This window comes from Odocoileus virginianus, chromosome 1 (genome assembly GCF_023699985.2).
Source record: "Odocoileus virginianus isolate 20LAN1187 ecotype Illinois chromosome 1, Ovbor_1.2, whole genome shotgun sequence".
NCBI lineage: Eukaryota > Metazoa > Chordata > Mammalia > Artiodactyla > Cervidae > Odocoileus > Odocoileus virginianus.
In genome coordinates this window covers 6244870-6268092 of record NC_069674.1, presented here as the reverse complement: position 1 = coordinate 6268092, position 23223 = coordinate 6244870, and the positions used below count along the sequence as shown (strand labels likewise).

General features: G+C 40.4%; 2 long non-coding RNA genes across 4 annotated transcripts; one reads left to right on the top strand and one right to left on the bottom strand.

Moving 5' to 3' along the window:
* Positions 1-2867: 2867 nt before the first annotated feature.
* LOC139031368 (uncharacterized) lies at positions 2868-10489 on the bottom strand. The gene is made up of 3 exons (XR_011483841.1): positions 10327-10489; positions 10013-10169; positions 2868-8942 (listed from the first exon to the last, which is right to left on the bottom strand). It is a non-coding gene; the product is annotated as an uncharacterized lncRNA (long non-coding RNA).
* Positions 10490-10563: 74 nt separating this feature from the next.
* Positions 10564-23217, top strand: LOC139031280 (uncharacterized). 3 transcript variants are annotated; one of them, XR_011483797.1, is made up of 4 exons: positions 10564-10683; positions 11971-12016; positions 13410-14537; positions 22784-23217. It is a non-coding gene; the product is annotated as an uncharacterized lncRNA (long non-coding RNA). The 3 variants fall into 3 exon arrangements; XR_011483777.1 differs by having other exon boundaries at positions 10565-10683; positions 13410-14543; XR_011483792.1 differs by lacking the exon at positions 13410-14537 and having other exon boundaries at positions 10576-10683.
* Positions 23218-23223: the final 6 nt, after the last annotated feature.

The following is a 23223-nucleotide window of genomic DNA, read 5'->3' as shown; positions in this document are numbered from 1 at the left end:
CTGTATCATCAGTTCTAGGTGTGCGTCCCTATCTCTTTATTCACATTTGCTTTGTCCCCAACACCACCGTCTTCACACACCAACAGAAGTCCATCTCTAATACAGCTATGCATTTCCAGGGCTCCCCCTACAGTATCCTCTGCCTATTGCCTACCCAGCCAGAGATTCTCAGGCTACTGATGACCTGAGATCACTAAGTGAAAGTCGCTCAATTGTGTCCAATTCTTTGCGACCCCATGGTCTGTACAGTCCATGCAATTCTCCAGGCCACAATACTGGAGTGAGTAGCCTTTCTCTTCTCCAGGGCATCCTCTCAACCAGGGATCAAACCCAGGTCTCCCACATTACTGGCAGATTCTTTACCAGCTGAGCCACCAGGGAAGCCCTAAGATCACTAAAGAGACGTGTAAAAGGAAAAATGATCTGCAACAACTGAGTACATATGTGAGGCCCACAAACCCTGCGAGAATGTGATGGCAAACACTAACAGGAACATCAATGCCAAATGCTGAGGCTTGAAATTTCCTCAGCTGCAAAGGTCATTTTGGTTTAAGGAGTTGTGTGCAGATCTCAGCAGAGGTCCTGATAGGGGATCTTGCTTTTTTTCTTGTTCACTTTTTGATACACTCTTAGAGTAAACAGAGAACTATCCTGCCATTATCACTCCTCTGAGAAAAGGGATGGTGATTGGTGAAAATAAATGTGAAAAAATAATGAAAATAGAATGACAAACTGCCCCATGTGAACAATGGATGGCTTTAATCTGTGACTCAAATAATGAGAAACATCTGTTTCTTGCTCTTGCTTTGGGAAGGAATGAAGGCTGGGAAGTTCCTAAGTGACCCTGGTTGAGCTGATGGGCATGTGGGGAGGAACATGCCAGGGATCCCAGAGGACAGGCAATTGCCTAGTTCAACACTAGAGAGCTGTCTGTATATGTGGGATATACACAAGAGGATAAAGAATGCCATGAAGAATGTCTGTAATAGATTAATGGATAGAAACAACAAATAGTGCTGGGACCACTGGCTATTCACATGCAAAATAGTAAATTTGGATGCTTATCTTGCATGATATAAAACCATTAACTCAAAATGGATCAAAGACCTAAATGTAAGAGTTGAAACTATAAAAATCTTAGAAGAAAACAAGGGCACATTTTCATGACCATGGATTAGACAATAGTTTCTAATATATGACATCAAAAGCACCAGAGAAAAACAGGTGTTATATTTAATCAAAATTTAAAACATTTTCCCATTAAGTAACACTATCTAGAAAGTGAAAAGACAGCCTAAAGAATGGGCAAAAATATTTGCCAACCTGATAAAGACCTCATATCCAGAATATATAATGAACTCTTACAACTCTACAACAAGAAGACAAATAATCCAATTTTTAAATGAGTGAAAGATTTGAATAGGAGTTTCTTCAAATAAGATACACAAATGGCCAATAAACACATAAAAAAAATAATAAACATCGTTTGTCATTGGGGAAATGCAAATCAAAACAAGATACCACTTCATATTCCCATTTTTTTCTTAAAGAGAAAAAATAACAGATACTGATGAGCGTGTGGATAAATTTAACCCTTGTCCACGGCTGGTGAGGATGTAAAATGACACAACTGCTGTAGAAAACAGTTTGGCATTGCCTCAAAAAGTTAAACATATATTACCATATGATTCAGTAATTTCACTTCCTAGGTATATATCCAAGAGGACTGACAACACATGTTCAGTCCAAAAATTCTACATGAATGGTAAAGCATCATTATTCATAATAGTAAAATAAAGCAAAAACAACTCAAATGGACAACTAATGAATGGATACACACACACACACACACACACAATGTATATATACATATAATGGAGTATTACTTAGCCATAAAAAGGAATGGGGTAGGGACTTCCATGGTGGTCCAGTGGTTAAGAATCCACTTTCCAAAGCAGGGGACACAGGTACGATCTCTAGTTTTCAAACTAAGATTTCACATGCCATGGAACAGCTAAGACTGGGCTCCATAATTACTGAGCCCTCCTGCTCCACAGCCCATGTGCCACAACTAGAGAGCCTGTGTGCCACAACTACTGAGGCTGCATGCCACAACTAGGGAGATCGGGCACACAATGAAGATTTTATGTGCTGCAACTAAGACCTGATGCAGTGAATAAATAAATATTTTTTTAAAAAAATATATTTTTAAAAAGGAATGGACACCCCAATGTTCATCGCAGCACTGTTTATAATAGCCAGGACATGGAAGCAACCCAGATGCCCATCAGCAGACGAATGGATGAGGAAGCTGTGGTACATATACACCATGGAATATTACTCAGCCATTAAAAAAAAATTCATTTGAATCAGTTCTAATGAGATGGATGAAACTGGAGCCCATTATACAGAGCGAAGTAAGCCAGAAAGATAAAGACCATTACTGTATACTAACACATATATATGGACTTTAGAAAGATGGTAACGATAACCCTATATGCAAAACAGAAAAAGAGACTCAGATGTATAGAACAGACTTGTGGACTCTGGGAGAAGGCGAGGGTGGGATGTTTCAAGAGAACAGCATTGAAACATGTATATTATCTAGGGTGAAACAGATCACCAGCCCAGGTTGGGTACATGAGACAAGTGCTCGGGCCTGGTGCACTGGGAAGACCCAGAGGGATCGGGTGGAGAGGGAGGTGGGAGGGGGGACTGGGATGGGGAATACATGTAAATCCATTGCTAATTCATTTCAATGTATGACAAAAACTACTGTAATGATGTAAAGTAATTAGCCTCCAACTAATAAAAATAAATGGAAAAAAAATAATAAAATAAAATATTTAAAGGGAAAAAAAAAAAAGGAATGGAGTACAGTTACATGTGACAATGTGAATAAGCTTTGAAAGCATTATACTAAGTGAAAGAAGCCAGGAAAAAGATCACATGAAGATAGGATTGCATTTACATGAAACATCCAAAAACAAGAATGGGCTCATTAGAGTGTCCTCAACAGGGTTTTAGTTCCTTGTACTCTGTTAACATTTATATTCAGTTCCACTTTTTAAGCCTTTTCCCTCTGTGTTCCCCAAAAGGATGCTGAAGCCTTAACACTATGTATGTGATCTTACTTGCAAATAAGGTCATTGTAGATTTGATTGTTAAAGTAAGGCCACTGGGATGAGCTGTAATCCATACAACTAGTCCTTATTACAAGAGGGGGATTGGACATAGACACATGCATTGGAAAGACAGTCATATGAAGACAGAAACAGAGGTTGGAATAATTCTGCCAGGGGCCACTAGAAGCTAGAGGAGGCAAGGAAGGAGCTTTCCTAATAGCCTTCAGGAGGAGCATGGCCCTGCCAGCACATTTATTCTGAACTTCTGGCCTGGCCTCCATACCTGTGAGAGAGTAAATTTCTGTTATTATAAGCCATATCATTTGTGCTACTTTGTTATGAAAGCCCTGGGAAATGAACATGTCTTCCCTGTGGTGATTTTCTCTAGTTATCCCTGGTCAGCACACAACAATTACATCTTGTTGCCATTTAGGGAGATGAAATGGCAGGTCTTACATAGGTGTGGGTCAGCAGAACACTAAAGGAGAATGCAGACTGCCTCCAAATTAGTCTCCTCTGAGGATGTCATGCTGGTGGCAGCAATCACCTAGGGAGGACATGGATCCTGGAGGTCAGTTGCAGACCAAAACTAAATCAATCTGAGACTCACTACAGAACTGAGTGACATTCAAGTAAACCATGATCATGAAGTAGCTCATGTGCAAGGACAAACTCAGAAACAACAGGAGACTTTTACCCCCAATTCTACTTACATAGTGGGATGGGGGGTAGTGCATGGATCCTACTATTCTTTAGACAGGGAGACAGAAATGGCAGATACTTGAGGGACATGTCATGCTCTGCCTCCATGGTGGTTCAGGACCATCCCTGGTCTGTTCATCAGAAATCGTGGAGGCCAGAAGGAAGGGACACAATATTTTCCAAGTGTTGAAAGAAAAGACAGAATGGGAAAGACTTGACATCTCTTCAAGAAAATTAGAGATACCAAGGGAATATTTCATGCAAAGATGGGCACAATAAAGGACAGAAATGGTATGGACCTAACAGAAACAGTAGATATCAAGAAGACGTGGTAAGAATACACAGGGGAATTATACAAAAAATATCTTCACAACCCAGATAATCACGATGGTGTGATCACTCACCTAGAGCCAGAATCTTGGAATGTGAAGTCAAGTGGGCCTTAGGAAGCATCACTCTGAACAAAGCTAATGGAGGTGATAGAATTCCAACCGAGCTATTTCAAATTCTAAAAGATGATGCTGTGAAAGTGCTGCACTCAATATGCCAGCAAATTTGGAAGACTCATCAGTGGCCACAGGACTAGAAAATGTCAGTATTCCTTCCATCCCAAAGAAGGGCAATGACAAAGAATGTTCCAACTACTGCACAATTACACTCATCTCACACGCTAGTAATGTTCAAAATTCTCCAAGCCAGGCTTCAGCAGTACATGAACTGTGAACTTCAAGATGTTCAAGCTGGATTTAGAAAAGGCAGAGGAACCAGAGATCAAATTGCCTACATCCATTGGGCCATGGGAAAAGCAAGAGAATTCCAGAAAAACATCTACTTCTGCTTTACTGATTACACCAGAGCCTTTGACTGTGTAGATCACAACAAACCATGGAAAATTCTTCAAGAGATGGGAATACCAGATCACCTTACCTGTCTCCTGAGAAATCTGTATGCCAGTCAGAAGCAGCAGTTAGAACCGGATGTGGAACAACAGATTGGTTCCAAATTGGAAAAGGAGTACGTCAAGGCTGTATATTTTCACCCTGCTTATTTAATTTGTACACAGAGTACATCAAGCAAAATGCTGGGCTAGATGAAGCACAAGCTGGAATCAAGATTGCTGGGAGAAATATCAGTAACCTCAGATATGCAAATGACACCACCCTTATGGCAGAAAGTGAAGAGGAACTAAAGAGCCCCTCGGTGAGGGTGAAAGAGGAAGTGAAAAAGCTGGCTTAAAACTCAACATTCAGGAAACTAAGATCACGGCATCCAGTCCCATCACTCCATGGCAAATAGATGGAGAAACAATGGAAACATTGAGAGACTTTCTTTTCATGGGCTCCAAAATCACTGCAGATGATGACTGCAGCCATTAAATTAAAAGATGCTTGTTCCATAGAAGAAAAGCTATGACCAACCTAGACAGCATATTAAAAAGCAGAGATTACTTTGCCAACAAAGGTCCATCTAGTCAACTACGGTTTTTCCAGTAGTTATGTATGGATGTGAGAGTTGGACCATAAAGAAGGCTGAGCACCAAACAATTGATACGTCTGAACTGTGGTGTTGGAGATGACTCTCAAGAGTCCCTTAGGCTGCCAGAAGATCAAACCAGTCCATCCTAGAGGAAATCAGTCTTGAATATCCATTGGAAGGACTGATGCTGAAGCTGAAACTCCAACACTTTGGCCACCTGATGTGAAGAACTGACTCACTGGAAAAGATCCTGATGCTGGGAAAGATTGAAGGCTAGAGGAAAAGGGGATGGCAGAAAATGAGATGTTTGGATGGCATCACCGACTCTTGGGCATGAGTTTGAGCAAGCTCCAGGAGTTGGTGAAGGACAGGGAAGCCTGGCGTGCTGCCATCCATGGGGTCGCAAAGAGTCAGACACAACTAAATGACTGAACCTAAAGAAAAGAGCTGTCAACCCAGAATCTATAACCAGGGAAAACATCTTTCAAGAATGAAAGGACAATTAGTACATTCTCAGGTAAAGGAATATTAACCAAGGGAATTTGCAACCAGCAGATCTAACTAAAAGAATGACCAAGGGATGTTCTGAAGCAGAAGGAAAGAGTAAAAGACTTCGAGTACCAACAAGGAAGAAAGCAAAAAAAAAAAAAAAAGGTAAATAGACTTTCCTTTTCCTCTGGAGCTTTCTAAATTATGTTTAATGGTTGAAGAAAATGTAAAACAGACTGATGTGGTTCTAAATTTATGTAGAGGAAGGAAATTTTAGATAATTTTATTTTAAACAGGGGAAGTTAAAGGGATGGAGGGGAAGTAAAGTTTGTATACTTATCTCCAACTGGTAAAATAATAATATAGGTGGACTTTGATAAGTTAAATACACATATTACAATCCCCAGGACTGCCATTTTAAAAGTTATGCTGTGTGCTAAGTTGCTTCAGTTGTGTCCAATTCTTGGCAACCCTATGGACTGTAGGACCACCAGGCTCCTTTGTTCATGGGATTTCCCAGGCAAGAATATTGTAGTGGGTTGCCACTTCCTTCTCCAGGGGATCTTCCCAACCCAGGGTTTAAACTTGTTTTTCTTGCATTGGCAGGTGTGGGTACTATACCACTGAGCCACCAAGGAAGCCCATAAGTCAAAATAGCAATCTAAAAATGGCCAACTACCCCACAGGAATGTAACAGGATAATAGAGAAATGAAAAATGGAGAAAACAGAAAGAAAAATAAAATTAAATGGCAGACTTGTGTCCTAAGATCTTGGTAATTATACTAAATATAAGATATTTGAATATACCAATTAAAAGCAGAGATTGGCAGAGCATATTAAAACACACTCCAACTATATACTTCTTACAAGAAAATTGTTTTAAATATGGTAGAAACATTGAAAATAAAAGGGTGGAAAAGTTCAATCCTTCAAATATTAATCATACAGTGGAAAGAAGAAATGACTAAATTAACGTCAAATAAAATAGACTTTAGACTTTCCAGGTGGTGCTAGTAGTAAAGAACCTGCTTGACAATGCAGGAGACATGAGAGATATGGGTTCAACCTCTGGGTCAGAAAATCCCCTGGAGAAGGGCATGGCAACCCACTGTGATAGTCTTGCCTGGAGAATCCCATGGGTAGAGGAGCCTGGCGGGTTACAGTCCATAGGGTTGCAAAGAGCTGGACATGACTGAAGCGATTTAGCATGCACGCACACAAAATAGACTTTAGAATATAGAAAATTACTATTAATAGATACAGAGAGACATTATATAGTGATAAAAAGGTCAATCCACCAAGAAGACAAAGCAATCCTAAATATGTATTCCCAAAAATAGAGATGTAAAATTTGTGAAGCAAAAACTGACAGAACTGAAAGAAGAAATAGACAAATAGAGAATTACATTTAGAGACTTCCCACTCCTCTCTCTCCACAATTGATAGAATAACTACAGTGAAAATGAGCAAGGATATAGAAGAGTTCAGTGACACCATCAAGCAACGGGATCAAACTGATATTTAGAGAATATTCTACCACACCTGTTTCAAGTGCGCATGGAAAGTGCACCAAGATAGACCATATCCTGGGCTGTAAAACAAACCTCAACAAACTTAAACCATTCTTTCTGTCTGCCCACAGTGTTATCAGGCTAGAAACCAATAACAAAAAGACAACAGAAATGCTTCAGCACCCTATCAGCAGCATTATGATTCCCTAAACGATCACCGGGGATCCAAAGAGCTGACTTATTGGAAAACACCCTGATGCTAGGAAAGACTGAGGGCCAGAGAAGAAGGGGACAACAGAGGATGAGGTAGTTGGTTGGCATCACTGACTCAATGGACATGAGTTTGAGCAAGCTCCAGGAGTTGGTGAACGATAGGGAAGCTTGGCATGCTACAGTCCATGGGGTCACAAAGAGTCAGGCATGACTGAGTGACTGAACAACAAAAGGATAATCAGAACTGAGAAGAGGGCTTGTGGATGGCCCTCCAAGTCAAACTCTTAAGTTTCCCTTAAACTCCAAGGGACTTTTCTGGCCTTGGAAAACACTCATGACACTGTGGTGAAGGATGGAAAAGTAAGGGGTAAATGACCATTTCCCCTTTTTCCTACCAATTGCTGAAGCTAATCTCCTTTGTTGTTGAAGAGAAGAGAGGATAAGATTTTCTCCACTCTACATCTATCTCTTAATTTCACCATGCACCCACTCCTTTTCCACCTGGAGTGCATGTAGATGACTTTGGTCAAGAAAGAGCCAATTCAGTCTCACTTACCAGTCTCTGCCCACTTCTCACAGCATAGCTAACCCTGTGGGCCTTACTGCTTGTCATTAATGTTGGTGGAAATTCTGAGGGCAGCTGCCTGGTCAGTGGTGAACATCTAGGGCCATGTCAAGAATCAGCCTCACAGAACACTGAAAGCACCATGGGTCACATCTCCGAAGCACCACAAGCAGCATCCACCTCCACCTGCCTGGAGTGATTTCAGGGGCTCTGGCTCTATTCTCCAGGCAGAAGAGAGATTACAATCCTTTTTGAGGCCCAGAAATGTTAGATGGCACACACAAAGCACCCTCCAACCCTCCACCGCCCTGTGCAGGATCTAAAACCACAGTCTAAGTCTTTGAATTCATTCTCCTCTTTTCCTTCATGCACATTATTTATTTCTTCTTCACTTTCTGACATAAGGGTTGTGTCATCTGCATACCTGAGGTTATTAATATTTCTCCTGGCAATCTAGATTCCAGTTTGTGCTTCATCCAGCCCAGCGTTTCTCATGATGTACTCTGCATATAAGTTAAATAAGCAGGGTGACAATATACAGCCTTGATGTACTCCTTTTCCTATTTGGAACCAGTCTGTTGTTCCATATCCAGTTCTAACTGTTGTTTCCTGACTTGCATACAGGTTTCTCAAGAGGCAGGTCAGGTGGTCTGGTATTCCCATCTCTTGAAGAATTTCCCACAGTTTATTGTGATCCAAAGAGTCAAAGGCTTTGGCATAGTCAATAAAGCAGAAAGAGATGTTTTTCTGGAACTCTCTTGCTTTTTCGATGATCCAGCAGATGTTGGCAATTTGATTTCTGGTTCCTCTGCTTTTTCTAAATCCAGCTTGAACATCTGGAAGTTGATGGTTAACGTAGGCTAATGTAGCAGAGTTGAAAAAGATATATCATGCATCAATTAAATATATGAAATCTACAGCAACTATAATATCACACAAAGTGGCTTCAGAATGATCCTATCTCTATATCAGGGCTAAAGGATGACCCTTCATCACTGCAAGATGGTGACTGCAGCCATGAAATTAAAAGACACTTGCTCCTTGGAAAAAAAGTTATGACCAACCTAGAAAGCATAATAAAAAGCAGAGACATTACTTTGCAAACAAAAGTCCATCTAGTCAAGGCTATGGTTTTTCTAGTAGTCATGTATGGATGTGAGAATTGGACTATAAAGAAAGCTGAGCATCAAAGAGTTGATGCTTTTCAACTGTGGTGTTGGAGAAGACTCTTGAGAGCCCCTTGGACTGCAAGGAGATCCAACCAGTCCATCCTAAAGGAAATCAGTCCTGAATGTTCACTGAAAGGACTGATGTTGAAGCTGAAACTCCAATACTTTGGGCACCCGATGTGAAGAGCTGACTCATTTGAAAAGACCCTGATGCTGGGAAAGATTGAAGGTAGGAACAGAAGGGGACAATAGAGGATGAGATGGTTGGATGGCATCACTGACTCAGTGGACATGAGTTTGAGTAAACTCCGGGAGTTGGTGATGCACAGGGAGACCTGGCATGCTGCAGTCCATGGGGTCGCAAAGAGTCGGACACGACTGAGCGACTGAACTGAACTGAACTGAATGGAACTTGAGAGGGCTTCCCTGATAGCTCAGTTGGTAGAATCCACCTGCAATGCAGGAGACTCCACTTCAATTCCTAGGTTGGGAAGATCCACTGGAGAAGGGATAGGCTACCTACTCCAGCATTCTTGGGTTTCCCTGGTGGCTCAGCTGGTAAAGAATCTGCCTGCAGTGCGGGAGACCTGGGTTCGATCCCAGGGTTGGAAAGATTCCCTGGAGAAGGGAAAGGCTACCTACTCCAGTATTCTGGCCTGGAGAATTCCATGGACTCTATAGTCCATGCGGTCCCAAAGAGTGGGATATGACTGAGCAACTTTCACTTTCACTATGGAGCTTAAAAGAAAGACATTTATTACCTCCACTTCTGGGAGTTCAAACTCAAGATGGTGGCAGAGCCGTACTCTCAGAAGGCTCTCAGGGAGGCTGCTTTCTGGCCTCTTCTGGGCTTCTGGGGCTGCTGGCAATCCTCAGCTTCTAGATGCATCACTGCAACCTCTTTCCTCTTGCATTTCACTGTAAGCAGAAGGAGGAACCAGGCTGCACCTTCCACACTTTGCTTGGAAATCTCTTCAACTAAATGGTCGGGTTCATCACTTACAAGTTCTACTTTCCACCCAACAGTAGAACAGGCAGTATCCCCAGGAAACAGCGAGTCAAGTGTCTAACTTACTTCTTTCCTGAAGTGCCCGGTAGTCTCTCACAGCTCCCAGGAGAGATGATCAGACACTGTGTCTGGATTTCTGGGCAAGACTTAGGTCATTTACTATAACCCCAAACAAGAAGTATAATTTTTGGAAATTTTGATGTGACTGCATGCACATGGAGAAAGAGCTTCCAACTTGGCAAACCTAAATATTTATGGGCAATATTTCTGTCTCTTTAAAAAAAAAAAAAAAAAAGGTTTTCACTAGCCCCACCCTTGCTTCCTGGCTCCGAGGTTTCAGAAGTGCAGCAGTTAAAGCAAAAACAGGGGCTCAAACAGATCTCTGGAAGAAACCGGACAGCTCATCAAATCCTTCAGAAGCAGGTGAGCCTGGCTGAGAAGAGGCTCCAGAGAGACAGAGCTGTAGGGGCAGTAGGATACCTGGACTTGGAGAGGGTGGATTCTGGCCTGAGAAGGGACCACACGTGCTGTGCAAGCAACTCCACCAAGAGGATGCTGCCAGAGCGGGAGTGGGGAGGGTAGGGAGGGGAGTAAGGATTTTGTTAACATAATATCCATGCATCTCAGTTTAACAAGACAATCTTTTCCTGAATACTACACCTTCCACCCAGCTGTTGTTGGGATAGACATTGAGTACACTTGATAACCCAGACATTTCTCTTAAGAAGAAATGCGTTCCCAGGGCAGGTCTTTAGAGTTGCAAGGCAAATAGAGGCCACCTGGTCCTAATCTTTCTTTTTTAAAATTTAGTTTCTATTTTATATTGCAGTATAGTTGATTGTAAATCAACTAATTTTTTTGGTGGTAAATGGTATTTGAAGACTGAAATCTGGCATTAAGGGTGCTCATTGCTACTGGGCTGCTCATTTTTATGCCTTTTCAATGAAGTTCAAAACTATACAAACACACACAGTCAAGAATAAGATTCCTGAAAATAATTTTTTGCGGGTCTTTCTGGGGGGGGCGAGTAGTGGGAGAAGTTAAATATATCCCACTGGGGATGGACAAAGAAATGACTTCATTGTCAAGTCTCTTGGAACGATTTTTTGTATAGTTCATTCACAACACAAAATATAGGCTCGTTTGTTTCTTTTGCTTTGATTTTTACTAGTATTTTGAAACATAACTTTTACTGTATAACTGTTTAAACTATTTATATGGCTTTAAGATCAAATCTATGAAATGTAAGTATATCCCAACAAGTCTAGTTCCCAACATCTATCCCTGTGCCCTCCTTCCTCTTTTTCCCATCCCCATCTAAGTAACTAATTATTTGTTTAGTTTTCAGATTATTCTGCCATTGCTTCTACAGATGAGTGAAAACACATATATTACATTTATACATGTAGGTCACATTCCTCCTTGTTAGAGAAATGCTAGTAAACTGTACATTATTTTCTTCACTTTGCTTTTTTAACTTAATGATGTATTCTACAGATGTCTCCATACTGGATATAAAAATATACTTCATTCCTTTTTACAGTTGGCTAGTACTTCACTGTGTAAATATACTTTAGTTAATTCAATCAGTTCTCTAATGATGGTCATTTGATAAGTTTTTGGTCTTTTGAGGTTTCAAACAGTGGTGCATATTATGCTTTCTGCATTATGCTTTCTGCATAATTTTCTTTCTTTCTTTCTTTTTTGTAGGTTTACCTCCGGGATAAGTCTGAAAATTGTGATTGATAATCAAAGGGTAAATGCATATGTACTGTTGCAAATTCTTGCTAACTTCTCCTCTGGTTCTTTTAGACTATTTTTCCCTTCCCAATAGTCATGCAGGAGAGGACCTGTCTACCCTAAATCTTTTGTTTTAAAATAGTTATCTATCTATTTGCCTGCATTGGGTCTTAGTTGCAGCACGTGGGATCTTTGTTGCCTCATGTGGGATCTTCCCTTGGGACACATGGACTCTCTGGTTATGGTGGGCTTAGTTGCTCCATGGCATGTGGGATCTCAGTTCCTCAACCAGGGGTAGAACCTGCATCCCCAGCATTGCAAGGCAGATTCTTAACCACTGGGCCACCAGGGAGTCCCTCCCCTATACCTTTTACCAATAGATTATGCCAACAAACTTGAATTTTGCCAAACCTGTACATGAGAAATAGTGTCATAATATAACTTTATTAATTAATTAATTTTATGGTTTTTTATGTTTTGATATATTTTTCTATGAGCAAATGTTAATATCTTTTTATATATTCAAAGGATATTTACACTTTTTCTTGAATTTGTTCATTGATATCTCTTACCCTATTTTCTATTGAGTATATTTTATTGGTCTTTTGTTTCTCTACTTTTAGATATTGTTTGTTTTCTAAAATATATTTATTGAAGTATAGTCGATTTACTATAATTGCAGCAAAGTGATTTATTTAGATACATATATATACATTTCTGATTCTTTTCCATTATAGTTATTACAAGATTTTGAATATAGTTCCTTTTTACTATACAGTAAATCCTTGTTGCTTATATATTTTATATATAGTGGTGAGTGAAATTCACTCAGTCATGTCTGACTCTTTACGACCCCATGAACTGTATTCAGTTCAGTTCAGTCACTCAGCTGTGTCCAACTCTTTGCGACCCCATTAATCACAGCACGCCAGGCTTCCCTGTCCATCACCAACTCCCGGAGTCTACCCAAACCCTTGTGCATCGAGTTGGTGATGCCATCCAGCCATCTCATCCTCTGTCGTCCCCTTCTTCTCCTGCCCTCAATCTTTCCCAGCAACAGGGTCTTTTCTTTCTTTCTTCCTTTCTTCCTTTCTTTCTTTCTTTCTTTCTTTTTTTTACATGTTGATTTTTATTTGTATTGTCTAAAAACATGTACTTCTAAGTCAACTTTTCAATAGAACAGGTTTTTGAAATTTACACACAACATCATATGTAACATCTTGGTTTCCATCATGGCTTCTCAAGCTGTCTGTTGAGAAGGAACAGCTTTCAAAGATTTTAATTTCTAATGTACCTAACTGGACTGATTATTTTGTAAAACCCTTATATTTTGCTTATAAAATATGAAATTGCTGTAAGAATTTCTAAATGTTTCGTCTTACTTTTCTTCTTATCTCCTCATTGACCAGAAACATCAGTTCATGCACCAGTACCGCTCCATCAATGACTGTCTTGAGTAGCATTGGCCTAGATTTCACCCTTTGCCCTTTGCGGAATGGCATCTCCTTTGCCTTTGAGAGATGCCCCTCCTCCATCCCATATGCTCCAGTGAGGTTCCAAAGCAGAGTGCCCTGCCCCTCCTGAAATACAGGGTGGATCCATCATGGTAGCGGCAGGAAAGAGATGGCACCTTCAAATAGGGTAATGTGAGGACAATTTAATAACGGCAGTGTTTACACGGTTAGGGAGCAGGATTTGAGAAACAAACAAGAGATAACACAGTACTTTGGAACCGGGAAACCCGGGGTGCGATGGCTTCCTCTAAGCGTAAATGGTGAGAGGAGGAAGTGGTTACCAGGCTCTGGTGAGAGCAGTTGATGGAAAGGCTTCCTGATAGTAGCTGAGGTGTTGAGAAGTGTGATGATTCAGGGGGCCAAGAGCCATAAACCCACCCTTTTCCCTTTCACTAACTTCATGTAATTGTTTCCCATTGGCTACATCCAACTGAAAGCCAGAGAGAAGATCACACTGGACGCTTTCCATTCACCAGCCTCTTGGGCAGAGAGCAGACACAGGCAGCAAGTGGCTCACAGGACCACCAACCCCTCTGCTTTGCCTGGGCCTGGGGGGTTTTCTGGGAGAAGGACCTGGCTAAAGCCAGGCCTGTCCCAGGCAAGCTGGGCAGATTGATCACCCTAGATCTGCAGGAGCAAAGAGCACGTGACTTGGGGTCCCAGTCTGATTTCCCACAGTATCTCCATTTTCTCAGGAACAACAGTGTTTGTTTTGTCTGTTCATCACCCAAAGCAGTGTGTGTCTGTGCATGTGCGCCTGCTGGCTTGTATTCACATGGGGGTGATGGGTAATCTGATTCAATTAAGTCTAATAATAAATGCTAAGTCTTTAAGGGTTCAGTGAAACCGTTGGGTGTTCTAGACAGGGGAGTGCTTTACAGGGACCTGTCATGATGGGCATAATCACACTCAAACTGACAACAGGGTCTTTTCAAATGAGTCAGCTCTTCACATCAGGTGGCCAATGTATTGGAGTTTCAGCTTCAACATCAGTACTTGGATAGCAGCCATCCTGACTGGCATGTAATGGTACCTCATTGTGGTTTTCATTTGCATTTCTCTGATAATGAGTGATGTTGAGCATCTTTTCATGTGTTTGTTAGCCATCTGTATATCTTCTTTGGAGACATGTCTCCAAAGACATGTCTGTTTCGTTCTTTAGACTGACCCATTTTTTGATTGGGTCAGTTTATTTTTCTAGAATTGAGCTGCAGGAGTTGCTTGTATATTTTTGAGATTAACCCTTTGTCTGTTGCTTCATTTGCTATTATTTTCTCCCATTCTGAAGGCTGTCTTTTCACCTTGCTTATAGTTTCCTTTGCTGTGCAAGAGCTTTTAAGTTTAATTAGGTCCCATTTATTTATTTTTGTTTTTATTTCCAATATTCTGGGTCATAGAGGATCCTGCTGTGATTTATGTCGGAAATGGTTTTGCCTATGTTCTCCTCTAGGAGTTTTATAGTTTCTGGTCTTACATTTAGATCTTTAATCCATTTTGAGTTTATTTTTGTGTATGGTGTTAGAAAGTGTTCTAGTTTCATTCTTTTACAAGTGGTTGACCAGTTTTCCCAGCACCACTTGTTAAAGAGGTTGTCTTTTTTCCATTGTATATCCTTGCCTCCCTTGTTGAAGATAAGGTGTCCATAGGTATGTGGATTTATCTCTGGGCTTTCTATTCTGTTCCATTGATCGATCTATATTTCTGTATTTGTGCCAGTACCATACTGTCTTGATGACTGTGGCTTTGTAGTAGAGTCTGAAGTCAGGCAGGTTGATTCCTCCAGTTCCATTCTTCTTTCTCAAGATTACTTTGGCTATTTGAGGTTTTTTGTATTTCCATACAAATTGTGAAATTATTTGTTCTAGTTCTGTGAAGAATACCATTGGTAGCTTGATAGGGATTGCACTGAATCTATAGATTGCTTTGGGTAGTATACTCATTTTCACAATATTGATTCTTCCAATCCATGAACACAGTATATTTCTCCATCTATTTGTGTCCTCTTTGATTTCTTTCATCAGTGTTTCATAGTTTTCTATGTATAGGTCTTTTGTTTCTTTAGGTAGATACATTTCTAAGTATTTTATTCTTTTTGTTTCAGTGGTGAATGGTATTGTTTCCTTAATTTCTCTTTCTGTTTTCTCATTGTTAGTGTATAGGAATGCAAGGGATTTCTGTGTGTTAATTTTATATCCTGCAACATTACTTTCTATTTCTGTAAAGTCATTGGTTTTCTTGTATGGGGATCATGCATCTGAAACATAGATTTTTACTTACTCATTTTCCATATTGATTCTTTTACTTATTTTCTGCTCTGTTTGTGGCCAACTTTATTCTTTTGATCAGTGTTTATCATGTTTTTCTACTTATAGGAATGCTTTTTTTCAATTAGGTAATACTTCTGTGGTTTTCATTCTTTTATTATGTGAATGGTATGTTTCCTTTATTCTCTTTCTGAGTTTTTCTCATTGTATGATGTTGAATGCAAAGATTTTTTGCTTATTTTATATCCAACATATGGTTATTATCTTTAAATTAGTTAATAGTTTTCTGATGAGTTGCATTTAGGTTTTGCATAGGGAAAAGATGATCATGGTATTCAATATGAGTTGGATTTTATTGCTACTTTTTGTCTGGATTTTTTATCTTATTCTGATATTGGCCTGATTGTTTTTTGTGCCAACACTTCATACTGATGTTTGAATTAGTGTGTGAAGTGGGCCCTTCATAGTTTGACTTTGGAAAGTTTTTCACAATTTCGGAAAGTTGAGTGTGGTTTGTCAAATTTTTTAATTATGTTGAAGTATTCCTTCTACTTCTGTTTCTGGAAGATTGATTTAGTTCGATTCAATGCTGTTGGATTTGTAAGACTTCTTTTCTCTGGTCTATTTTAGAAAATTATGTTTCTAGCTTTCATTTTTAAGTTGTATTATCATTGCATTGATTTGTATAGTCTCAAGAATCCTTGTATTCAGAGTATTGCTCACTTGATCATCCATTTATCTTTTCTAATTTTGTTGATTTGGTTCTTCTTCCTATGAATTTTTTGTTAGGCATTTTTTGTCCAATTTTATCATGTCAATAATGGCCTGTAGTTTTTCTTTTTTGTATGCTCTTTGTCTGTTTTTTGTATTATTTAAGCGTCTTCTTCATAAATGAGTTTGATTTCTTCCTTCTCAATTGCTTTAGGTAGAGTTTGAGTTATATATTTGACTCTTTATTTTTGGGTAATCGTTTTGCTAGAAGCCCCCTTGCCTGCTTTTGTTGCTAAGATTTTGTTATGTTTCATTTCATTCTTTCGATGGGTTTTTAAATTTCTATTTTCATTTCTTCCTAGATTTTTGGTAAAATGTATACATTGTTGCTAAAAATTTGCGGATTTCTTCCGAAGTTGCCGATTTTATCGGCCAAACGAGGCTGGTGTAGCTCTTTTAATCAGTTTATTTATAAGAGATGGTTTTCTGCATGGCATCGCGGCATTCCCTTCTAGTCTTTAATTTGTTATATTGTCATCTCACAGTTGTTTTTTGAGATGGCATAAGTTTGTGTCCAATTTAATTCATCCCTGTTTAAAAAACAATTTTAGCTTGTGATTTTTGTATGGGCCTCACTAATTTCTTTCATTATTTGTGCATCCTAGATTTTAAGACCATTTGCGAATCCTTGACATAAGCCTGGGGTTCACTTATATCTAGCTTACAAATTTCCTAGTGTAAAAGAAGTATTTAACTCTTTTTGGGTTTCTTGAGGTGAAACCAGGTTTGCATGAACACTCCCCTTAAGCAAACTCTTTTACAGTTGTATGGGTGAGGCATTTGTTTGTTTCTTCCTTCTTATAATAAATTCTGCATGCACTTTTTTTCTTTTTGGGATTCTCCTGAGATTTGCTGTTACCGCGTGTATTACTTAGCCTTCATATGTTGGAATTTTTAATAGTTTTTTTTCCTGTAATTGAGATCTAATCTTACTGCATTGTGGTCAGAAAAGATGATGGAATGATTTCAATTTTTTGAATTTACCAAGCCTAGATTTATGGCCCAGGATGTGATCCATTCTGGAGAAGGTTCTGTGTGCACTTGAGAAAAAGGTGAAATTGATTATTTTTTGTGAAATGTCTTATAGATATCAATTAGGTTTAGCTGGACCATTGTGTCATTTAAAATTTGTGTTTCCTTGTTAATTTTCTGTTTAGTTGATCTATCCATAGTTGTGAGTGGGGTATTAAAGTCTCCCACTATTATTGTGTTATTGTTAATTTCCCCTTTCATTATTGTTAGCATTTGCCTTACATATTGCAGTGCTCCTATGTTGGGTGCATATATATTTATAATTGTTATATCTTCTTCTTGGATTGATCCTTTGATCATTATGTAGTGTCCTTCTTTGTCTCTTTTCACAGCCTTTAAAGTCTATTTTATCTGATATGAGTATTGTTACTCCTGCTTTCTTTTGGTCTCCGTTTGCATGAAATATTTTTTTCCAGCCCTTCACTTTCAGTCTGTATGTGTCCCTTGTTTTGAGGTGGGTCTCTTATAGACAGTGTATATAGGGGTCTTGCTTTTGTATCCATTCAGCCAGTCTTTGTCTTTTGGTTGGGGCATTCAACCCATTTACATTTAAGGTAATTATTGATAAGAATGGTCCCGTTGCCATTTGCTTTGTTTTTTGGGGTTTGCGTTCATACAACCTTTCTGTGTTTCCTGTCTAGAGAAGATCCTTTAGCATTTGTTGAAGAGCTGGTTTGGTGGTGCTGAATTCTCTCAACTTTTGCTTGTTTGTAAAGCTTTTGAATTCCCCTTCATATCTGAATGAGATCCTTGCTGGGTACAGTAATCTGGGTTGTAGGTTATTCTCTTTCATTACTTTAAGTATGTCCTGCCATTCCCTTCTGGCCTAAAGAGTTTCTATTGAAAGATCAGTTGTTATCCTTATGGGAATCCCCTTGTGTGTTATTTGTTGTTTCTCCCTTGCTGCTTTTAATATTTGTTCTTTGTGTTTGATCTTTGTTAATTTGACTAATATGTGTCTTGGGGTGTTTTGCCTTGGGTTTATCCTGTTTGGGACTCTCAGTGTTTCTTGGACTTGTGTCACTATTTCCTTCCCCATTTTGGGGAAGTTTTCATCTATTATCTCCTCAAGTATTTTCTCATGGCCTTTCTTTTTGTCTTCTTCTGGGACTCCTATGATTCGAATGTTGGGGCGTTTCACATTGTCTCAGAGGTCCCTGAGGTTGCCCTCATTTCTTTTAATTCTTTTTTCTTTTTTCCTCTCTGCTTCATTTATTTCCACCATTTTATCTTCTAGCTCACTTATCCTATCTTCTGCCTCCTTTATTCTACTGTTGGTTCCCTCCAGAGTGCTTTTGATCTCATTTATTGCATTATTCATTTTTAATTGACTTTTTTTTCTTCTAGGTCCTTGTTAAACATTTCTTGCATCTTCTCAATCCTTGTCTCCAGGTTTTTTATCTGTAACTCTATTTTGTTTTCAAGAGTTTGGATCATTTTATTATCATTATTGCAAATTCTTTTTCAGGTAGATTCCCTATCGCCTCCTCTTTTGTTTGGCTTGGTGGGCATTTTTCATGTTCCTTTACCTGTTGGGTATTTCTCTGCCTTTTCATCTTATTTAGATTGCTGGGTTTGGGGTGGCCTTTCTGTATTCTGGTAGTCTGTGGTTCCTTTTTATTGTGGAGGTTTCTCCCAGTGGGTGGGGCTGGATGTTTGGCTTGTGGAGGTTTGCTGGTTAGGGAAGCTTGCGTTGGTATTCTGGTGGGTGGAGCTGGATTTCTTGTCTCTGGAGTGCAATGGAGTGTCTAGTAGTGAGTTTTGAGGTGGGTCTATGGGTTTGGTGTGACTTTGGGCAGCCTGTATATTGATGCTCAGGGCTATGTCCCTGTGTTGCTGGAGAATTTGTGTGGTATGTCTTGCTCTGGAACTTACTGGCTCTTGGGTGGTGGTTGGTTTTGGTTTAGGTATGGAGGCTTTTGGATGATCTCTTATTATTTAATGTTCCCTGTAGTCAGGAGTTCTCTTGTGTCCTCAGGTTTTGGGCTTAAGCCTCTTGCCTCTGGATTTCAGTCTTATTCTTTCAGTAATCTCAAGACTTCTCCCTCCATACAGCACTGATAATAAAACTTCTAGGTTAATGGTGAAAGGATTCTCCACAGTGAGGGGGCACCCAGAGAGGTTCACAGAGTTACATGAAGAAGAGGAGAGGGAGGAACGAGATAGAGATGAGCAGGAGGAGAAAAAGGGGGATTCAAGAGAAGAGAGACAGATGTAGGTTGTACTCTGTTCCCTAAGTGTTCTCTGCAGCCCAGAGCACCCACAGAGATTCACAGAATTGGGTTGAGAAGAGAAGAGGGAGGGAGGAAACAGAGGTGACCTGGGGGAGAGAAAGGAGAGTCAAAAGGGGGAGAGAGTAATCAAACCAGTAATCACACTCCTGAGTAAAAATGGGTAATGAAGGGTGGATTCTTAAATGTCCAAAATTGATATCAAATACTGAAAAACAAAGATTAAAAATCTAGAGTAGAAGATAGACTCTTAAAAATACAATGTTAAAAAACAACAAAACCACAAAAAATTTAAGAAATAAATATGAAGTTTGCTTTAAAAATAGGGACCTTTTTTTTGGTACAGGTTATAGTGTGTTCTAAAAATGAAAATTAAGGAGTAATAGAGGAGCAATAGAGGACTTTAAAAGAAAAAAAAAGAAAAAAAAAGAAAGAGGAAAAAACTTTTTAAATTAAAAAATAATAATAATGATAGTAAAAATATATCTAGGAATTTCTCTGGAGCTGTTGTGGGTAGTGTGGGATCCATTCAGTTTCAGATAGCTCCTTGTTTCAGCTTACACTTCTCGATATCTATAGGCCCCTTCCAATGTGGTCGGTGTTAACTACAGGGATTTTAATCTGTTGCACTGGTCACTTCTGAAGGGGTTCCCTTTGTTATTTGGCTTCTGTTTGCAGGTCTCTTCAGTGTCTAATTTCCACCCTGACACCAGTGGTTGGAGGTGGTCTCTTGTTTAGGTTCGCTTGTTAAGTCGCACTGCGGGGAGGGAGGGCACTGCAGACAAATATCACTGGGGTGTGTGGGGAGCACTCGCTGTGTTCCGGCCACACTGGGTTTGCCCCCGCTCACGGCCCGTGTGCTTCCCCCGTCTACACTGATCAGGCTCCGGGCTGCTCTCCAGGGAGCAGGCCCTGCTTTGCGTGCACTTCCCAGGCCTAAGCCACTCAGGTTCAGGTTTTTGGGTACTCCACAAAACCACAGACTCGGTTGGGCCTGTGTTTTGTGCCTTCCCTGGTCGGAGCAGCTCAGGCAGCCAGGAGCTTGACAAGCGCACTATCCTCCTGTTTAGTGAGCCTTCTCCCCTCCACGGTCCCAGCCTCAGTTTCTGGGTGCGCTGGTTGGGTGCACCTGTGTCCCTTTTGGGAAGCTGATTTCTGGCTGTGACGCTCCTGGTGGATGTCAACCATCCAGAATCTCAGGAAGTCTTTGGTTAGAGACTGGAGGTCTGTTTGCAGTTCGGTAAGGGGTGCCATCTCTGGGGCCGAGTTTGCCCCTTTCCCTTCCCCCCGCCTCCTGCCTCCGGTGGGGGATGGGCCAGTCCTCAGTCGGGTAGCTCTTCTCTGGTATTCGTTCAGTCCTTTGTTCTGGGAATGGACAGGTAGTGCCTAAGTTTAGGGCTTTTCCCAGGTTAATTCTCTCTCTCTTGCTATCCCACAGTTTAAATTGCTATCTCCTGTCAGCTCCTTCCGACTGCCCTCAGGGCTTTCAGGCCCGGTGCTTACCCTAAGCAGTGCCGCCTGCTCCTCGCCATTCTGCCCCCACTTGCTGGTGGCAGATGCAAGCGTCTGGGGTACTTTTCTGCTGGGAGTTGCTTTTAGGCATGTAATCTGCAGGTTTTATTTATTTTTCCTCCCAGTTAGGTTGCCCTCCAAGATTTGAAAACTTCCCCCAGACCCACCGGTGAGAGGGTTTCCTGATGTTTGGAAACTTCCTCTATTAAGACTCCCTTCCCTAACTCTATTGTCTCTCTTTTTATCTTTTACATTTTGTCCCACCTCCTTTTGAAGACAATGGGCTGCTTTTCTGGGTGTCTGATGTCCTCTGCTAGCAATCAGAAGTTGTTTTGTGGAGTTTGCTCAGCATTCAAATGATCTTTCGATGAATTTGTGGGGGAGGAAGTGGTCTCCCCATCCTATTCCTCCACCATCTTAGATCTTCCTCCTCAGCTTTCTTTATAGTCCAATTCTCACACCCATACATGACCACCGGAAAAACAATAGCCTTGACTAGATGGACATTAGTTGGCAAACTAATGTCTCTGCTTTTTAATATGTTCTCTAGATTGGTCATAACTTTCCTTCCAAGGAGTAAGCGTATTTTAATTTCATGGCTGCAATCACCATCTGCAATGATTTTGGAGCCCAGAAAAATAAAGTCTGACACTATTTCCACTGTTTCCCTATCTATTTGCCATGAAGTGATGGGACCAGATGCCATGATCTTAGTTTTCTGAATGTTGAGCTTTAAAACAACTTTTTCACTCTCCTCTTTCACCTTCATCAAGAGACTCTTTAGTTCTTCTTCACTTTCTGCCGTAAGGGTGGTGTCATCTGCATATCTGAGGTTATTGATATTTCTCCCAGAAATCTTGATTCCAACTTATGCTTCATCCAGCCCAGCATTTCTCATGATGTACTCTGCATATAAGCTAAATAAGCAGGGTGATAATATACAGCCTTGACATACTCCTTTTCCTATTTGGAACCAGTCTGTTGTTCCATGTCCAGTTCTAACTGTTGCTTCCTGACCTGCATACAGGTTTCTCAAGAGGCTGGTCAGGTGGTCTGGTATTCCCATCTCTTTCCACAGTTTATTGTGATCCACCCAGACAAAGGCTTTGGCATAGTCAATAAAGCAGAAAGAGATGTTTTTCTGGAACTCTCTTGCTTTTTTGATGATCCAGCAGATGTTGGCAACTTGATCTCTGGTTCCTCTGCTTTTTCTAAAACCAGCTTGAGCATCTAGAAGTTCATGGTTCACAAATTGCTGAAGCCTGGCTTGGAGAATTTTAAGCATTACTTTGCTAGAATGTGAGATGGGTGCAATTGTGCAGTAGCTTGAGCATTCTTTGGCATTGCCTTTCTTTGGGATTGGAATGAAAACTGACCTTTTCCAGTCCTGTGGCCACTGCTGAGTTTTCCAAATTTGCTGGCATATTGAGTGCAGCACTTTAACAGCATCATCTTTTAGGATTTGAAATCGCTCAACTGGAATTCCATCACCTCCAGTAGCTTTGTTTGTAGTGATGCTTCCTAAGGCCCACTTGACTTCACAGTCCAGGATATCTGGCTCTAGGTGAGTGATCACGCCATCGTGATTATCTGGGTCGTGAAGATCTTTTTTGTACAGTTCTTCTGTAGTCCATGGAATTCTCCAGGCCAGAACACTGGAGTGGGTAACCTTTCCCTTCTCCAGGGGATGTTCCTAACCCAGGGATCAAACCCAGGTCTTGCACACTGCAGGCAGATTCTTTACCTGATGAGCCACAAGGAATATATAGTGGTATGTATCCATAAACCCTATACTCCTAATTTATCCCTTTTCCCAGTACTCTTGCCTGGAGAATCCCATGGATGGAGGAGCCTGGTAGGCTGCAGTCCATGGGGTCACTGAGAGTCGGATATGACTGA